This window comes from Panulirus ornatus, chromosome 25 (genome assembly GCF_036320965.1).
Source record: "Panulirus ornatus isolate Po-2019 chromosome 25, ASM3632096v1, whole genome shotgun sequence".
Classification (NCBI taxonomy): domain Eukaryota; kingdom Metazoa; phylum Arthropoda; class Malacostraca; order Decapoda; family Palinuridae; genus Panulirus; species Panulirus ornatus.
In genome coordinates this window covers 1,363,016-1,378,391 of record NC_092248.1, presented here as the reverse complement: position 1 = coordinate 1,378,391, position 15,376 = coordinate 1,363,016, and the positions used below count along the sequence as shown (strand labels likewise).

The 15,376-nt window shown below is 42.3% G+C and overlaps 1 long non-coding RNA gene across 1 annotated transcript in view; it reads left to right on the top strand.

Annotated features, from left to right (window-relative positions):
• LOC139757157 (uncharacterized) overlaps positions 1–13,289 on the top strand; it is a 36,043-nt gene extending 22,754 nt beyond the window's left edge. Inside the window, exon 3 of the long non-coding RNA XR_011714522.1 lies at positions 11,580–13,289. This is a non-coding gene — a long non-coding RNA (uncharacterized lncRNA). The remainder of the gene's footprint in view (positions 1–11,579) is intronic.
• The last annotated feature ends 2,087 nt before the right edge of the window (positions 13,290–15,376 follow it).

Here is a 15,376-nt window from a genome sequence, read left to right as displayed (position 1 = left end):
TTGGGTGCATTGAGGAATGTGTGGAAACAGAAGTCACTCTCTGTGAGGGAAAAGATGGGTATGTTTGTTGATGTTGGTGCTTCATGGATGAGGCACTAATCTTAAACAAAAATGTAAAGAATGAGATGAATGTGTTGGATGTAAATTGTTTGAGGACAAATGTGTTGTGAGGAGGTTTGATTAAATGACTTATGATACAGAGAGAGAGAGAGAGAGAGAGAGAGAGAGAGAGAGAGAGAGAGAGAGAGAGAGAGAGAAATGTGGTAGTAAGAGGAGTATGTATAAGAGCTGAAAAGGATCTGCTAAGATGGTTTTGACATATGGAAAAGACAATGAGTAAAGGATGACTAAGAAGATAGACATGTCAGAAGTGGAAGGAACAAGGAAAAAGGGAAAACCTAGATGGAAGTGGAAGGATGGAAGGAAAGATGCTTTGAAGGCTTGAGACTTGAACATGCGGGAGTGTGCAAGGGATGGCAAATTAGAATGATGTGGCTTAAAGGGGATGATGTGCTGTCAGTGGGCTAATTGAGGGCATATGAAGTGGTTGGAGGAAACTATAGAAAATCCCTGGGGCCTGATTGCAGATAGGGGGCTTTGGTTTAGGTGCATTATACACAACAGTAAGAGAGGGGGTATGTGAGCAAATGAGGCCATTTCCTCAGCTGTCTCTGATACTACCTTGCAAATGTTTATGAAAAAAATTTCAACACATCCCAAGTCCCTCCATGCCCATGATGCAGCTACTACAAAGATGATATCAATCACTTACTACTCGTTTGTCCTACTCCCTGCACATACATACACATGTTACAACATTCTATGATCCTGGCCACTAAATATGGCCATCTTTCTGAATGCTATGGGAGCTTCTAAGGAGAGAAAGGTCTCCTGTAGTAGAAGGTAAGCAAGCAAGTATGAATATATACATGTGTATATAAGTCTTTGTATGTGTATGTATATGTATGTGGCTGTGTATATGTTGATATGTAAGTGTATGCACATGTATGGGCATTTATGTGTATATACATTTATGTGTATGAGTCTGTTTCCTGGTGCTACCTCGCTGACTTGGGAAACAGCGATTAAGTATGATAAAATATATAGGGGAGAAAGAATACTTCCCACGTATTCCCTGCATGTCGTAGAAGGTGACTTAAAGGGGAGGGAGCAGAGGCCTGGAAATCCTCCCCTCCCGTTTTAATTTTCCAAAAGAGGGAACAGAGACTGGGGCTAAGTGAGGATATTCCCTCTTAGGCTCAGTACTCAGGTCTTAACTCCACTTCTGTAATGTGGGAAATAGCAAATATGTATGAAAACAAATATTCTATATTTATTATACTTTGTCGCTGTCTCCCGCGTTAGCGAGGTAGCGCAAGGAAACAGACGAAAGAATGGCCCAACCCACCCACATAATTTCAACACATCTCAAGTCCCTCCATGCCCATGATGCAGCTACTACAAAGATGGTATCAAGCACTTACTACTCATTTGTCCTACTCCCTGCACATACATGTACACATGTTACAACATTCTATGATCCTGGCCACTAAATATGGCCATTTTTCTGAATGCTATAGGAGCTTCTAAGGAGAGAAAGGTCTCCTGTGGTGGAAGGTAAGCAAGCAAGTATGAATATATACATGTGTATATAAGTCTTTGTATGTGTATGTATATGTATGTGGCTGTGTATATGTTGATATGTAAGTGTATGCACATGTATGGGCATTTATGTGTATATGCATTTATGTGTATGAGTGAATAGGCCATTCTTTGTCTGTTTCCTGGTGCTACCTCGCTGACTTGGGAAACAGCGATTAAGTATGATAAAATATATAGGGGAGAAAGAATACTTCCCATGTATTCCCTGCATGTCGTAGAAGGCGACTTAAAGGGAAGGGAGCAGGGGCCTGGAAGTCCTCCCCTCCCATTTTTAATTTTCCAAAAAAGGGAACAGAGAAGAGGTCCAAGTGAGGATATTCCCTCTAAGGCTCAGTCCTCAGGTCTTAACTCTACCTCTCTAATGTGGGAAATGGCAAATATGTATGAAAAAAATTATTTTATATTTATTATACTTTGTCGCTGGCTCCCGCGTTAGTGAGGTAGCACAAGGAAACAGACAAAAGAATGGCACATTCCACTCACATAATTTCAACACATCCCAAGTCCCTCCATGCCCATGATGCAGCTACTACAAAGATGATATCAAGCACTTATTACTCATTTGTCCTATTCCCTGCACATACATGCACACGTTACGACATTCTATGATCCTGGCCACTAAATATGGCCATCTATCTGAATGCCATGGGAGCTTCTAAGGAGAGAAAGGTCTCCTGCGGTAGAAGGTAAGCAAGCAAGTATGAATATATACATGTGTATATAAGTCTTTGTATGTGTATGTATATGGCTGTGTATATGTTGATATGTATATCAAGTGTATGCACATGTATGGGCATTTATGTGTATATACATTTATGTGTATGAGTGGATAGGCCATTCTTTGTCTGTTTCCTGGTGCTACCTCACTGACATGGGAAACAGCAATTAAGTATGATAAAATATATAGGGGAGAAAGAATACTTCCCACGTATTCCCTGCATGTCGTAGTATGCAACTTAAAGGGGAGGGAGCAGGGGCCTGGAAATCTTCCCCACCCATATAAATTTTCCAAAAGAGGGAACAGAGAAGAGGTCCAAGTGAGGATATTCCCTCTAAGGCTTAGTCCTCAGGTCTTAACTCTACCTCTCTAATGTGGGAAATGGCAAAAATATGTATGAAAAAGAATTATTTTATATTTATTATACTTTGTTGCTGTCTCCCGCGTTAACGAGGTAGCGCAAGGAAACAGACGAAAGAATGGCCCAACCAACCCACATACACATGTATATACATACACGTCCACACACGCACATATACATATATATACATACACAGACATATACATATATACACATGTACATAATTCATACTGTCTGCCCCTATTCATTCCCGTCGCTACCCCGCCACACATGAAATAACAACCCCCGCATGTGCACGAGGTAGCGCTAGGAAGAGACAACAAAGGCCACATTCATTCACACTCAGTCTCTATCTGTCATGTATAATGCACTGAAACCACAGCTCCCTCTCCACATCCAGGCCCCACAGAACTTTCCATGATTTACCCCAGACGCTTCACATGCCCTGGTTCAGTCTATTGACAGCACGTCGACCCTGGTATACCACACTGTTCCAATGCACTCTATTCCTTGCACACCTTTCACCCTCCTACATGTTCAGGCCCCAATCACTCGAAATCTTTTTCACTCCATCTTTCCACCTTCAATTTTGTCTTCCACTTCTCCTCATTCCCTCCACCTCTGACACATATATCCTCATGGTCAATCTTTCCTCACTCATTCTCTCCATGTGACCAAACCATTTCAAAACACCCTCTTCTGCTTTCTCAACCACACTCTTTTTTTTTTCCACACCTCTCTTACCCTATTATTACTTACTCGATCAAACCACCTCACACCACATATTGGCCTCAAACATCTCATTTCCAGCACATCCACCCTCCTGCGCACAACTCTATCCATAGCCCATGCCTCGCAACCATATAACACTGTTGGAACCACTATTCCTTCAAACATACCCATTTTTGCTTTCCGAGATAATGTTCTCGACTTCCACACATTCATCAACGCTCCCAGAACTTTCGCTCCCTTCCCCACCCTATTATTCACTTCCGCTTCCATGGTTCCATCCGCTGCCAAATCCACCCCCAGATATCTAAAATACTTCACTTCCTCAAATTTTTCTCCATTCAAACTTGCCTCCCAATTGACTTGTCCCTCAACCCTACTGTACCTAATAACCTTGTTCTTATTCACATATACTCTCAGCTTTCTTCTTTCACACACTTTACCAAACTCAATCACCAGCTTCTGCAGTTTCTCACACGAGTCAGCCACCAGCGCTGTATCATCAGCAAACAACAACTGACTCACTTCCCAAGCTCTCTCATCCACAACAGGCTGCATACTTGCCCCCCTTTCCAAAACTCTTGCATTCACCTCCCTAACAACCCCATCCATAAACAGATTAAACAACCATGGAGACATCACAAACCCCTGCCTGCCACAAACCTACATTCACTGAGAGCCAATCACTTTCCTCTCTTCCTACACATAGACATGCCTTACATCCTGAATAAAAACTTTTCACTGCTTGTAACAACTTGCCTCCCACACCATATATTCTTAATACCTTCCACAGAGCATCTCTATCAACTCTATCATATGCCTTCTCCAGATCCATAAATGCTACACACAAATCCATTTGCTTTTCTAAGTATTTCTCACATACATTCTTCAAAGCAAACACCTGATCCACACACCCTCTACCACTTCTGAAACCACACTGCCCTTCCCCAATCTGATGCTCTGTACATGCCTTCACCCTCTCAATCAATACCCTCCCATATAATTTACCAAGAATACTCAACAAACTTATACCTCTGTAATTTGAGCACTCACTTTTATCCCCTTTGCCTTTGTACAGTGGCACTATGCAAGCACTCCACCAATCCTCAGGCACCTCGCTATGAGTCATACATACATTAAATAACCTTACCAACCAGTCAACAATACAGTCACCCCCTTTTTAAATAAATTCCACTGCAATAACATCCAAACCCTCTGCCTTACCGGTTTTCATCTTCCGCAAAGCTTTTACTACCTCTTCCCTGTTTACAAAATCATTTTCCCTAACCCTCTCACTTTGCATGCCACCTCAACCAAAACACCCTATATCTGCCACTCTATCATCAAACGCATTCAATAAACCTTCAAAATACTCATTCCATCTCATTCTCACATAACCACTACTTGTTATCACCTCCCCATTAGCCCCCTTCACTGAAGTTCCATTTGATTCCCTTGTCTTAAGCACTTTATTTACCTCCTTCCAAAACATCTTTTTATTCTCCCTAAAATCCAGTGATACTCCCTCACCCCAACTCTCATTTGCCCTCTTTTTCACCTCTTGCACCTTTCTCTTGACCTCCTGCCTCTTTCTTTATACATCTCCCACTCATTTGCATTATTTCCCTGCAAAAATTGTCCAAATGCTTCTCTCTTCTCTTTTACTAATAATCTTACTTCTTCATCCCACCACTCACTACCCTTTCTAATCTGCCCACCTCCCACGCTTCTCATGCCACAAGCATCTTTTCACAAGCCATATATATATATATATATATATATATATATATATATATATATATATTTTTTTTTTTTTTTTTCTTTTTTTTTTGTTGCTGTCTCCCGCGTTTGCGAGGTAGCGCAAGGAAACAGACAAAAGAAATGGCCCAACCCACCCCCATACACATGTATATACATACACGTCCACACACGCAAATATGCATACCTACACAGCTTTCCATGGTTTACCCCAGACGCTTCACATGCCCTGATTCAATCCACTGACAGCACGTCAACCCCGGTATACCACATCGATCCAATTCACTCTATTCCTTGCCCTCCTTTCACCCTCCTGCATGTTCAGGCCCTGATCACACAAAATCTTTTTCACTCCATCTTTCCACCTCCAATTTGGTCTCCCACTTCTCCTCGTTCCCTTCACCTCCGACACATATATCCTCTTGGTCAATCTTTCCTCACTCATTCTCTCCATGTGCCCAAACCATTTCAAAACACCCTCTTCTGCTCTCTCAACCACACTCTTTTTATTTCCACACATCTCTCTTACCCTTACGTTACTTACTCGATCAAACCACCTCACACCACACATTGTCCTCAAACATCTCATTTCCAGCACATCCACCCTCCTGCGCACAACTCTATCCATAGCCCACGCCTCGCAACCATACAACATTGTTGGAACCACTATTCCTTCAAACATACCCATTTTTGCTTTCCGAGATAATGTTCTCAACTTCCACACATTCTTCAAGGCTCCCAGGATTTTCGCCCCCTCCCCCACCCTATGATCCACTTCCGCTTCCATGGTTCCATCCACTGCCAGATCCACTCCCAGATATCTAAAACACTTTACTTCCTCCAGTTTTTCTCCATTCAAACTTACCTCCCAATTGACTTGACCCTCAACCCTACTGTACCTAATAACCTTGCTCTTATTCACATTTACTCTTAACTTTCTTCTTTCACACACTTTACCAAACTCAGTCACCAGCTTCTGCAGTTTCTCACATGAATCAGCCACCAGCGCTGTATCATCAGCGAACAACAACTGACTCACTTCCCAAGCTCTCTCATCCACAACAGACTTCATACTTGCCCCTCTTTCCAAAACTCTTGCATTCACCTCCCTAACAACCCCATCCATAAACAAATTAGACAACCATGGAGACATCACACACCCCTGCCGCAAACCTACATTCACTGATAACCAATCACTTTCCCCTCTTCCTACACGTTCACATGCCTTACATCCTCGATAAAAACTTTTCACTGCTTCTAACAACTTGCCTCCCACACCATATATTCTTAATACCTTCCACAGAGCATCTCTATCAACTCTTATCATATGCCTTCTCCAGATCCATAAATGCTACATACAAATCCATTTGCTTTTCTAAGTATTTCTCACATACATTCTTCAAAGCAAACACCTGATCCACACATCCTCTACCACTTCTGAAACCACATTGCTCTTCCCCAATCTGATGCTCTGTACATGCCTTCACCCTCTCAATCAATACCCTCCCATATAATTTACCAGGAATATATATATATATATATATATATATATATATATATATATATATATATATATATATATATATATATATGTCTTTGTATGTATGCGTATGTATACCTTGAAATGTATAGTTATGTATATGTGTGTGTGTGGGTATATATGTACTTATTTCTTTGTTATTCTTTGTTGCTGTCTCCCATGTGAGCAAGGTAGTGCAAGGAAACAGATGAAAGAATGGCACCACCCACATACACATATATATACATACATGTCCACACACGCACATTTTTTTTTTTTTTTTTTTTTTTTATACCTCGTCGCTGTCTCCCGCGGTTGCAAGGTAGCGCAAGGAAACAGACGAAAGAAATGGCCCAACCCCCCCCCATACACATGTACATACACACGTCCACACACGCAAATATACATACCTACACAGCTTTCCATGGTTTACCCCGGACGCTTCACATGCCTTGATTCAATCCACTGACAGCACGTCAACCCCTGTATACCACATCGTTCCAATTCACTCTATTCCTTGCCCTCCTTTCACCCTCCTGCATGTTCAAGCCCCGATCACACAAAATCCTTTTCACTCCATCTTTCCACCTCCAATTTGGTCTCCCTCTTCTCCTCGTTCCCTCCACCTCCGACACATATATCCTCTTGGTCAATCTTTCCTCACTCATTCTCTCCATGTGCCCAAACCATTTCAAAACACCCTCTTCTGCTCTCTCAACCACGCTCTTTTTATTTCCACACATCTCTCTTACCCTTACGTTACTTACTCGATCAAACCACCTCACACCACACATTGTCCTCAAACATCTCATTTCCAGCACATCCATCCTCCTGCGCACAACTCTATCCATAGCCCACGCCTCGCAACCATACAACATTGTTGGAACCACTATTCCTTCAAACATACCCATTTTTGCTTTCCGAGATAATGTTCTCGACTTCCACACATTTTTCAAGGCTCCCAAAATTTTCGCCCCCTCCCCCACCCTATGATCCACTTCCGCTTCCATGGTTCCATCTGCTGCCAGATCCACTCCCAGATATCTAAAACACTTCACTTCCTCCAGTTTTTCTCCATTCAAACTCACCTCCCAATTGACTTGACCCTCAACCCTACTGTACCTAATAACCTTGCTCTTATTCACATTTACTCTTAACTTTCTTCTTCCACACACTTTACCAAACTCCGTCACCAGCTTCTGCAGTTTCTCACATGAATCAGCCACCAGCGCTGTATCGTCAGCGAACAACAACTGACACGCACATATACATACCTATATATTTCAATAAATACATATATACACATACACAGATATATACATATATATACATGTACATAATTCACACTTGCTGCCTTTATTCATTCCTGTCGTCATCCCGCCACACATGAAATGAACCCCCCCCCTGCACGTGCACGAGGTAGCACTAGAAAAAGACAAGAAAGGCCACGTTTGTTCACACTCAGTCTTTAGCTCTCATGTATAATGCACCGAAACCACAGCTCCCTTTCCACATCCAGGACCCACAAAACTTTCCATGGTTTACCCCAGATGCTTCACATGCCCTGGTTCAATCCAATGACAGCACGTCGATCCCAGTATACCACATTGTTCCATTTCACTCTACTCTTGCACGCCTTTCACCCTCCTGTAGGTTCAGGCCCCGATTGCTCAAAATCTCTTTCACTCCATCCTTCCACCTCCAATTTGGTCTCCCACTTCTCATTCCCTCCAAAGTGGATATATGTGTAAACATATATCCACTTTGTCAATTTTTCCTTACTCATTCTCTCCATGTGACCAAACCATTTCAATACACCCTCTTCTGCTCTCTCAACAACACTCTTTTTATTACCACACATCTCTCTTACCTTTCATTATTTACTCGATCAAACCACCTCACACCACATATTGCCCTCAAACATCTCATTTCCAACACATCCTCCTCCACACAACCCTATCTATAGTCCATGCCTCGCAACCATATAACATTGTTGGAACCACTATTCCTTCAAACATACCCATTTTTGCTTTTTGAGATAGTGTTCTCGCCTTCCACATACTTTTCAACGCTCCCAGAACTTTCGCTACCCTCCCCCACCCTGTGACTCACTTCCGCTTCAATAGTTCCATCCGCTGCCGAATCCAGATATTTAAACATTTCACTTCCTTCAGTTTTTCTCCATTCAAACTTATCTCCCAATTGACTTGTCCCTCAACCCTACTGTACCTAATAACCTTGCTGTTATTCATATTTACTCTCAGCTTTCTTCTTTCACACACTTTATCAAACTCAGTCACCAGCTTCTGCAGTTTCTCACCTGAATCAGCCACCAGTGCTGTATCATCAGCAAACAATAACTGACTCACTTCCCAAGCCCTCTCATCCACAACTGACTGCATACTTGCTCCTCTCTCCAAAACTCTTGCTTTCACCTCCCTAACAACCCCATCCATAAACAAATTAAACAACCATGGAGACATCATGCACCCCTGCCGCAAACCAACATTCACTGAGAACCAATCACTTTCCTCTCTTCCTATTCGTACACATGCCTTACATCCTCGATAAAAACTTTTCACTGCTTCTGGTAACTTGCCTCCCACACCATATACTCTTAATAGCTTCCACAAAGCATCTCTCTCAACTCTATCATATGCCTTCTCCAGATCCATTAATGCTACATACAAATCCATTTGTTTTTCTAAGTATTTCTCACATACATTTTTCAAAGCAAATGCCTGATCCACACAACCTCTACCACTTCTGAAACCACACTGCTCTTCCCCAATCTGATGTTCTGTATATGCCTTCACTCTCTCAATTGCTACCCTCCCATATAATTTCCCAGGAATACTCAACAAACTTATACCTCTGTAATTTGGACACTCACCTTTATCCCCTTTGCCTTTGTACAATGGCACTATGCATGCATTCTGCCAATCCTCAGGCACTTCACCATGAGCCATACCTATAATGAGTATCCTTACCAAGCAGTCAACAACACTGTCACCCACCCCCCTTTTTTGATAAATTCCACTGCAATACCATCCAAACCCACCGCCTTGCCAGCTTTCATCTTCTGCAAAGCTTTCACTACTCTGTTTACCAAATCATTCTCCCCGACCCTCTCATTTTGCACACCACCTAGGCCAAAACACCCTATATCTGCCACTCTATCATCTAACACATTTAACAAACCTTTAAAATACTCACTCCATCTCTTTCTCACATCACCACTACTTGTTATTACTTCCCCATTAACCCCCTTCACCGATGCTCCCATTTGTTCTTTTGTCTTACGCACTTTATTTACCTCCTTCTAAATGATCTTTTTAGTCTCCCTAGAATTTAATGATATTCTCTCACCCCAACTCTTATTTGCCTTCTTTTTCACCTCTTGCACCTTTCTCTTGACCTCCTGCCACTTTCTTTTATACATCTCCCAGTCATTTGCACTATTTCCCTGCAAAAATCGTCCAAATGCCTCTCTCTTCTCTTTCACTAATAATCTTACTTCTTCATCCACCACTCACTACCCTTTCTAATCTGCCCACCTCCCACACTTCTCATGCCACAAGCATCTTTTGCGCAAGCCATCACTGCTTTCCTAAATACAATCCCATTCCTCCCCCACTCCCCTCATGTCCTTTGCTCTCACCTTTTTCCATTCTGCCCTCAGTCTCTCCTGGTACTTCCTCATGCAAGTCTCCTTCCCAGACTCACATACTCTCACCACTCTTTTCATCTGAACATTCTCTCTTCTTTTCTGAAAACCTCTACAAATCTTCACCTTTGCTTCCACAAGATAATGATCAGACATCCCTCCAGTTGCACCTCTCAGTACGTTATCATCCAAAAGTCTCTCATTAACGCGCCTATCAATTAACATGAAATCCAGTAACGCTCTCTGGCCATCTCTCCTACTTACATATGTATACATATGTATATCTCTTTTTAAACAGGGTATTCCCAATCACCAGTCCATTTTTAGCACTCAAATCTACAAGCTCTTCACGATTTCCCTTTACAGTACTGAACATGCCATGTATACCAATTATTCCCTCAACTGCCACATTACACACCTTTGCATTCAAATCCCCCATCACTATAACCTGGTCCTGTGCATCAAAACTGCTAACACACTCACTCAGCTGCTCCCAAAGCATTTGCCTCTCATGATCTTTCTTCTCATGCCTAGGTGTATAGGCCCCAATAATCACCCATCTCTCTTCATCCGCTTTCAGTTTTACCCATATCAATCTAGAGTTTACTTTCTTACACTCTATTACATACTCCCACAACTCCTGTTTCAGGAGCAGTGCTACTCCTTCCTTTGCTCTTGTCCTCTCACCAACCCCTGACTTACTCCCAAAACCTTCCCAAAACACTCTTCCCCTTTACCCTTGAGCTTCGTTTCACTCAAGAGTCATGTATATACATGTATATGTGGGTGGGTTGGGACATTCTTTCATCTGTTTCCTTGCGCTACCTCGCTAACATGGGAGACAGCGACAAAGTATAATGAATGAATAAATAAATGTGTATGTATATATACATTCTGTACTTAAGGAAAGGCATGTGAGAGTTCTTGACTATTATGGAAATTGTTTCATTCTCTTATAGAGACCCTGGCAAGTGTAATATCTTATAGTCATGCACTGACAGTACTAATCATATGTTTGGCAATAATGTGATAATGCATCATAACCATCAGTTCATGTATAAGAACCATGAGGCTTGTGTTTGTTTTATTTTGTACCCACATGGGTATTTTTTTCTCCATGTTTGTCTGCAGTTACTAATTCTTGTACCATTCCATTATACCTAAGAGAGTTACAGTGAAGGAGGGCATTGCAGCAGTGATAACTTTATACAAACCAGAGCATAATTTGAAATATATCTCTGAGCAAGCGGGTGTCTGCTAGTGAAGTGTCCAAAGCTTGGTGAAGTGGTTTAGAGCAAGCAGGTGTCAGCTCATAAAGTGTCCAAAGCTTGGTGAAGTGGTTTAAGGAATTAGGGGAGTCCAATTTACCAGTTCCTCTTACCAAATCTGGAAGGCCATGATTAATGTTTCCCAGGACCTGCAAAGTGATTGCAAGAAACGTTAAGGCCTGCCCATCCCTGACAGCACATGAAATCAAGCAGAAGAACCCTAACGTCCTCAAACATGTCTCACTAAGAAGTGTTCAAAATATCCTTCATAATGACTTGGGATTTTATTGTTTTCATGTTTGACATAAATCTCTATTGACTACCACCTACAAGGATACAAGTGTGAAATTTTGCAGGAAATGCAGTGCTTGGGCCCAGGAGATATGGAAAACCATCTTGTGCAGATACAAGTTGACAATTAATGTGATTGGAAATACCAGCCACCCCACTCAGACCTGCACCTGCCACAGAATACAGAAAAGACTGTATAACACCCTCCTTTTCTTATGTTTTGGGGCTGTTTCTGCTACTGTGGTGTTGGTGATTTGGTAATCTTACCCAAGAATGCAACAGCAAAAGTATTTATGCAGGATGGGGCTGCCTGCTACATTGATAGGATTGAATGATAGTGAGGTGAATTAGTTCAAGGACTGACCAGGTAACAGCCCAAAATTAAACCCAATTAAAAACTTGTGGTTCAGTGTGATGCAATGAATACGTGATGTGGACGAGTCTTTTGTACCAAAGCTTGGGGTGGTAGTTAAGTACCTATGGGGTAGTTATGGCAGTTAAGCAGCTATGGGGTAGTTTTCCCCAGAACTACTCTGGAATCTTCCTACTAGGCTACAGGATTGCATCAACAGTGAATAATATTATTTATTTAAGTGATTGGTTCTCAGTGAATGTAGGTTTGCGGCAGGGGTGTGTGATGTCTCCATGGTTGTTTAATTTGTTTATGGATGGGGTTGTTAGGGAGGTAAATGCAAGAGTTTTGGAAAGAGGGGCAAGTATGAAGTCTGTTGTGGATGAGAGAGCTTGGGAAGTGAGTCAGTTGTTGTTCGCTGATGATACAGCGCTGGTGGCTGATTCATGTGAGAAACTGCAGAAGCTGGTGACTGAGTTTGGTAAAGTGTGTGAAAGAAGAAAGTTAAGAGTAAATGTGAATAAGAGCAAGGTTATTAGGTACAGTAGGGTTGAGGGTCAAGTCAATTGGGAGGTGAGTTTGAATGGAGAAAAACTGGAGGAAGTGAAGTGTTTTAGATATCTGGGAGTGGATCTGGCAGCGGATGGAACCATGGAAGCGGAAGTGGATCATAGGGTAGGGGAGGGGGCGAAAATTCTGGGAGCCTTGAAGAATGTGTGGAAGTCGAGAATCTTATCTCGGAAAGCAAAAATGGGTATGTTCGAAGGAATAGTGGTTCCAACAATGTTGTATGGTTGCGAGGCGTGGGCTATGGATAGAGTTGTGCGCAGAAGGATGGATGTGCTGGAAATGAGATGTTTGAGGACAATGTGTGGTGTGAGGTGGTTTGATCGAGTAAGTAACGTAAGGGTAAGAGAGATGTGTGGAAATAAAAAGAGCGTGGTTGAGAGAGCAGAAGAGGGTGTTTTGAAATGGTTTGGGCACATGGAGAGAATGAGTGAGGAAAGATTGACCAAGAGGATATATGTGTCGGAGGTGGAGGGAACGAGGAGAAGAGGGAGACCAAATTGGAGGTGGAAAGATGGAGTGAAAAAAGATTTTGTGTGATCGGGGCCTGAACATGCAGGAGGGTGAAAGGAGGGCAAGGAATAGAGTGAATTGGAGCGATGTGGTATACCAGGGTTGACCTGCTGTCAGTGGATTGAATCAGGGCATGTGAAGCGTCTGGGGTAAACCATGGAAAGCTGTGTAGGTATGTATATTTGCGTGTGTGGACGTATGTATATACATGTGTATGGGGGTGGGTTGGGCCATTTCTTTCGTCTGTTTCCTTGCGCTACCTCGCAAACGCGGGAGACAGCGACAAAGCAAAAAAAAAAAAAAAAAATTTAATTATTATACTTTGTCGCTGTCTCCCGTGTTTCCGAGGTAGCACAAGGAAACAGACGAAAGAATGACCCAACCCACCCACATACACATGTATATACACACACGTCCAGAGACACACACATATACATACCTATACATCTCAGTGTGTACATATATATACACACACAGACATATACATATATACATATGTACATGATTCATACTGTCTGTCCTTATTCATTCCCATCGCCACCCCACCACACATGAACTGACAACCTTCTCCCCCCGCATGTGCATGAGGTAGTGCTAGGAAAAGACAGCAAAGGCCACATTCGTTCACATTCAGTCTCTAGCTGTCAGGTATAATGCACCGAAACCTAAGCTCCCTTTCCACATCCAGGCCCCTTAAAACTTTCCATGGTTTGCCCCAGACGCTTCACGTGCCCTGGTTTAATCCATTGACAGCACGTTGACCCCGTTATACCACATCGTTCCAATTCACTCTATTCCTTGCATGCCTTTCGCCCTCCCCCATGTTCAGGCCCTGATCACTCAAAATCTTTTTCACTCCATCTTTCCACCTCCAATTTGGTCTTCATTTTCTCCTCGTTCCCTCCACCTCTGACACATATATCCTCTTTGTCAATCTTTCCTCACTCATTCTTTCCATGTGACCAAACCACTTCAAAACACCCTGTCAATCTTTCCTCACTCATTCTTTCCATGTGACCAAACCACTTCAAAACACCCTCTTTTGCTCCCCCTCAACCACACTCTTTTTATTACCACACATCTCTCTTAGCCTTTCATTATTTACTCGATCAAACCACCTCACACCACATGTTGTCCTCGTTTAAACATCTCATTTCCAGCACATCCACCCTCCTTCGCACATCTCTATCTATGGCCCATGCCTCGCAACCATATAACTTTGTTGGAACGCTATTCCTTCAAACATACCCATTTTTGCTTTCCAAGATAACGTTTTTGACTTTCACACATTTTTCACTTCCACTTCCATGGTTCCATCTGTTGCCAAATCCACTCCCAGATATCTAAAGCACTTCACTTCCTCCATTTTTTCTCCATTTAAACTTATCTCCCAATTGTCTTGTCTCTCAATCCTACTGTACCTAATAATAACCTTGCTCTTATTCACATTTACTCTCAGCTTTCTTCTGTCACACACTTTACCAAACTCAGTCACCAGCTTCTGCAGTTTCTCACCCAAATCAGCCACCAGCGCTGTATCATCAGCAAACAACAACTGACTCACTTCCCAAGCTCTCTCATCCACAACAGACTGCATACTTGCCCCTCTTTCCAAAACTCTTGCATTCACCTCCCTAACAACCCCATCCATAAACAAATTAAATAACCATGGAGACATCACCCACCCCTGCTGCAAACTAACATTCACTGAGAACCAATCACTTTCCTCTCTTCCTGCATGTACACATGCCTTTACATCCTCAATAAAAACTTTTCAATGCTTGTAACAACTTGCCTCCCACACCATATATTCTTAATACCTTGCACAGAGCATCTCTATCAAATATGCCTTCTCCAGAGCCATAATTGCTACATACAAATTCATTTGCTTTTCTAAGTATTTCTCACATACATTCTTCAGAGCAAACACCTGATCCACATATCCTCTACCACTTCTGAAACCACACTCCT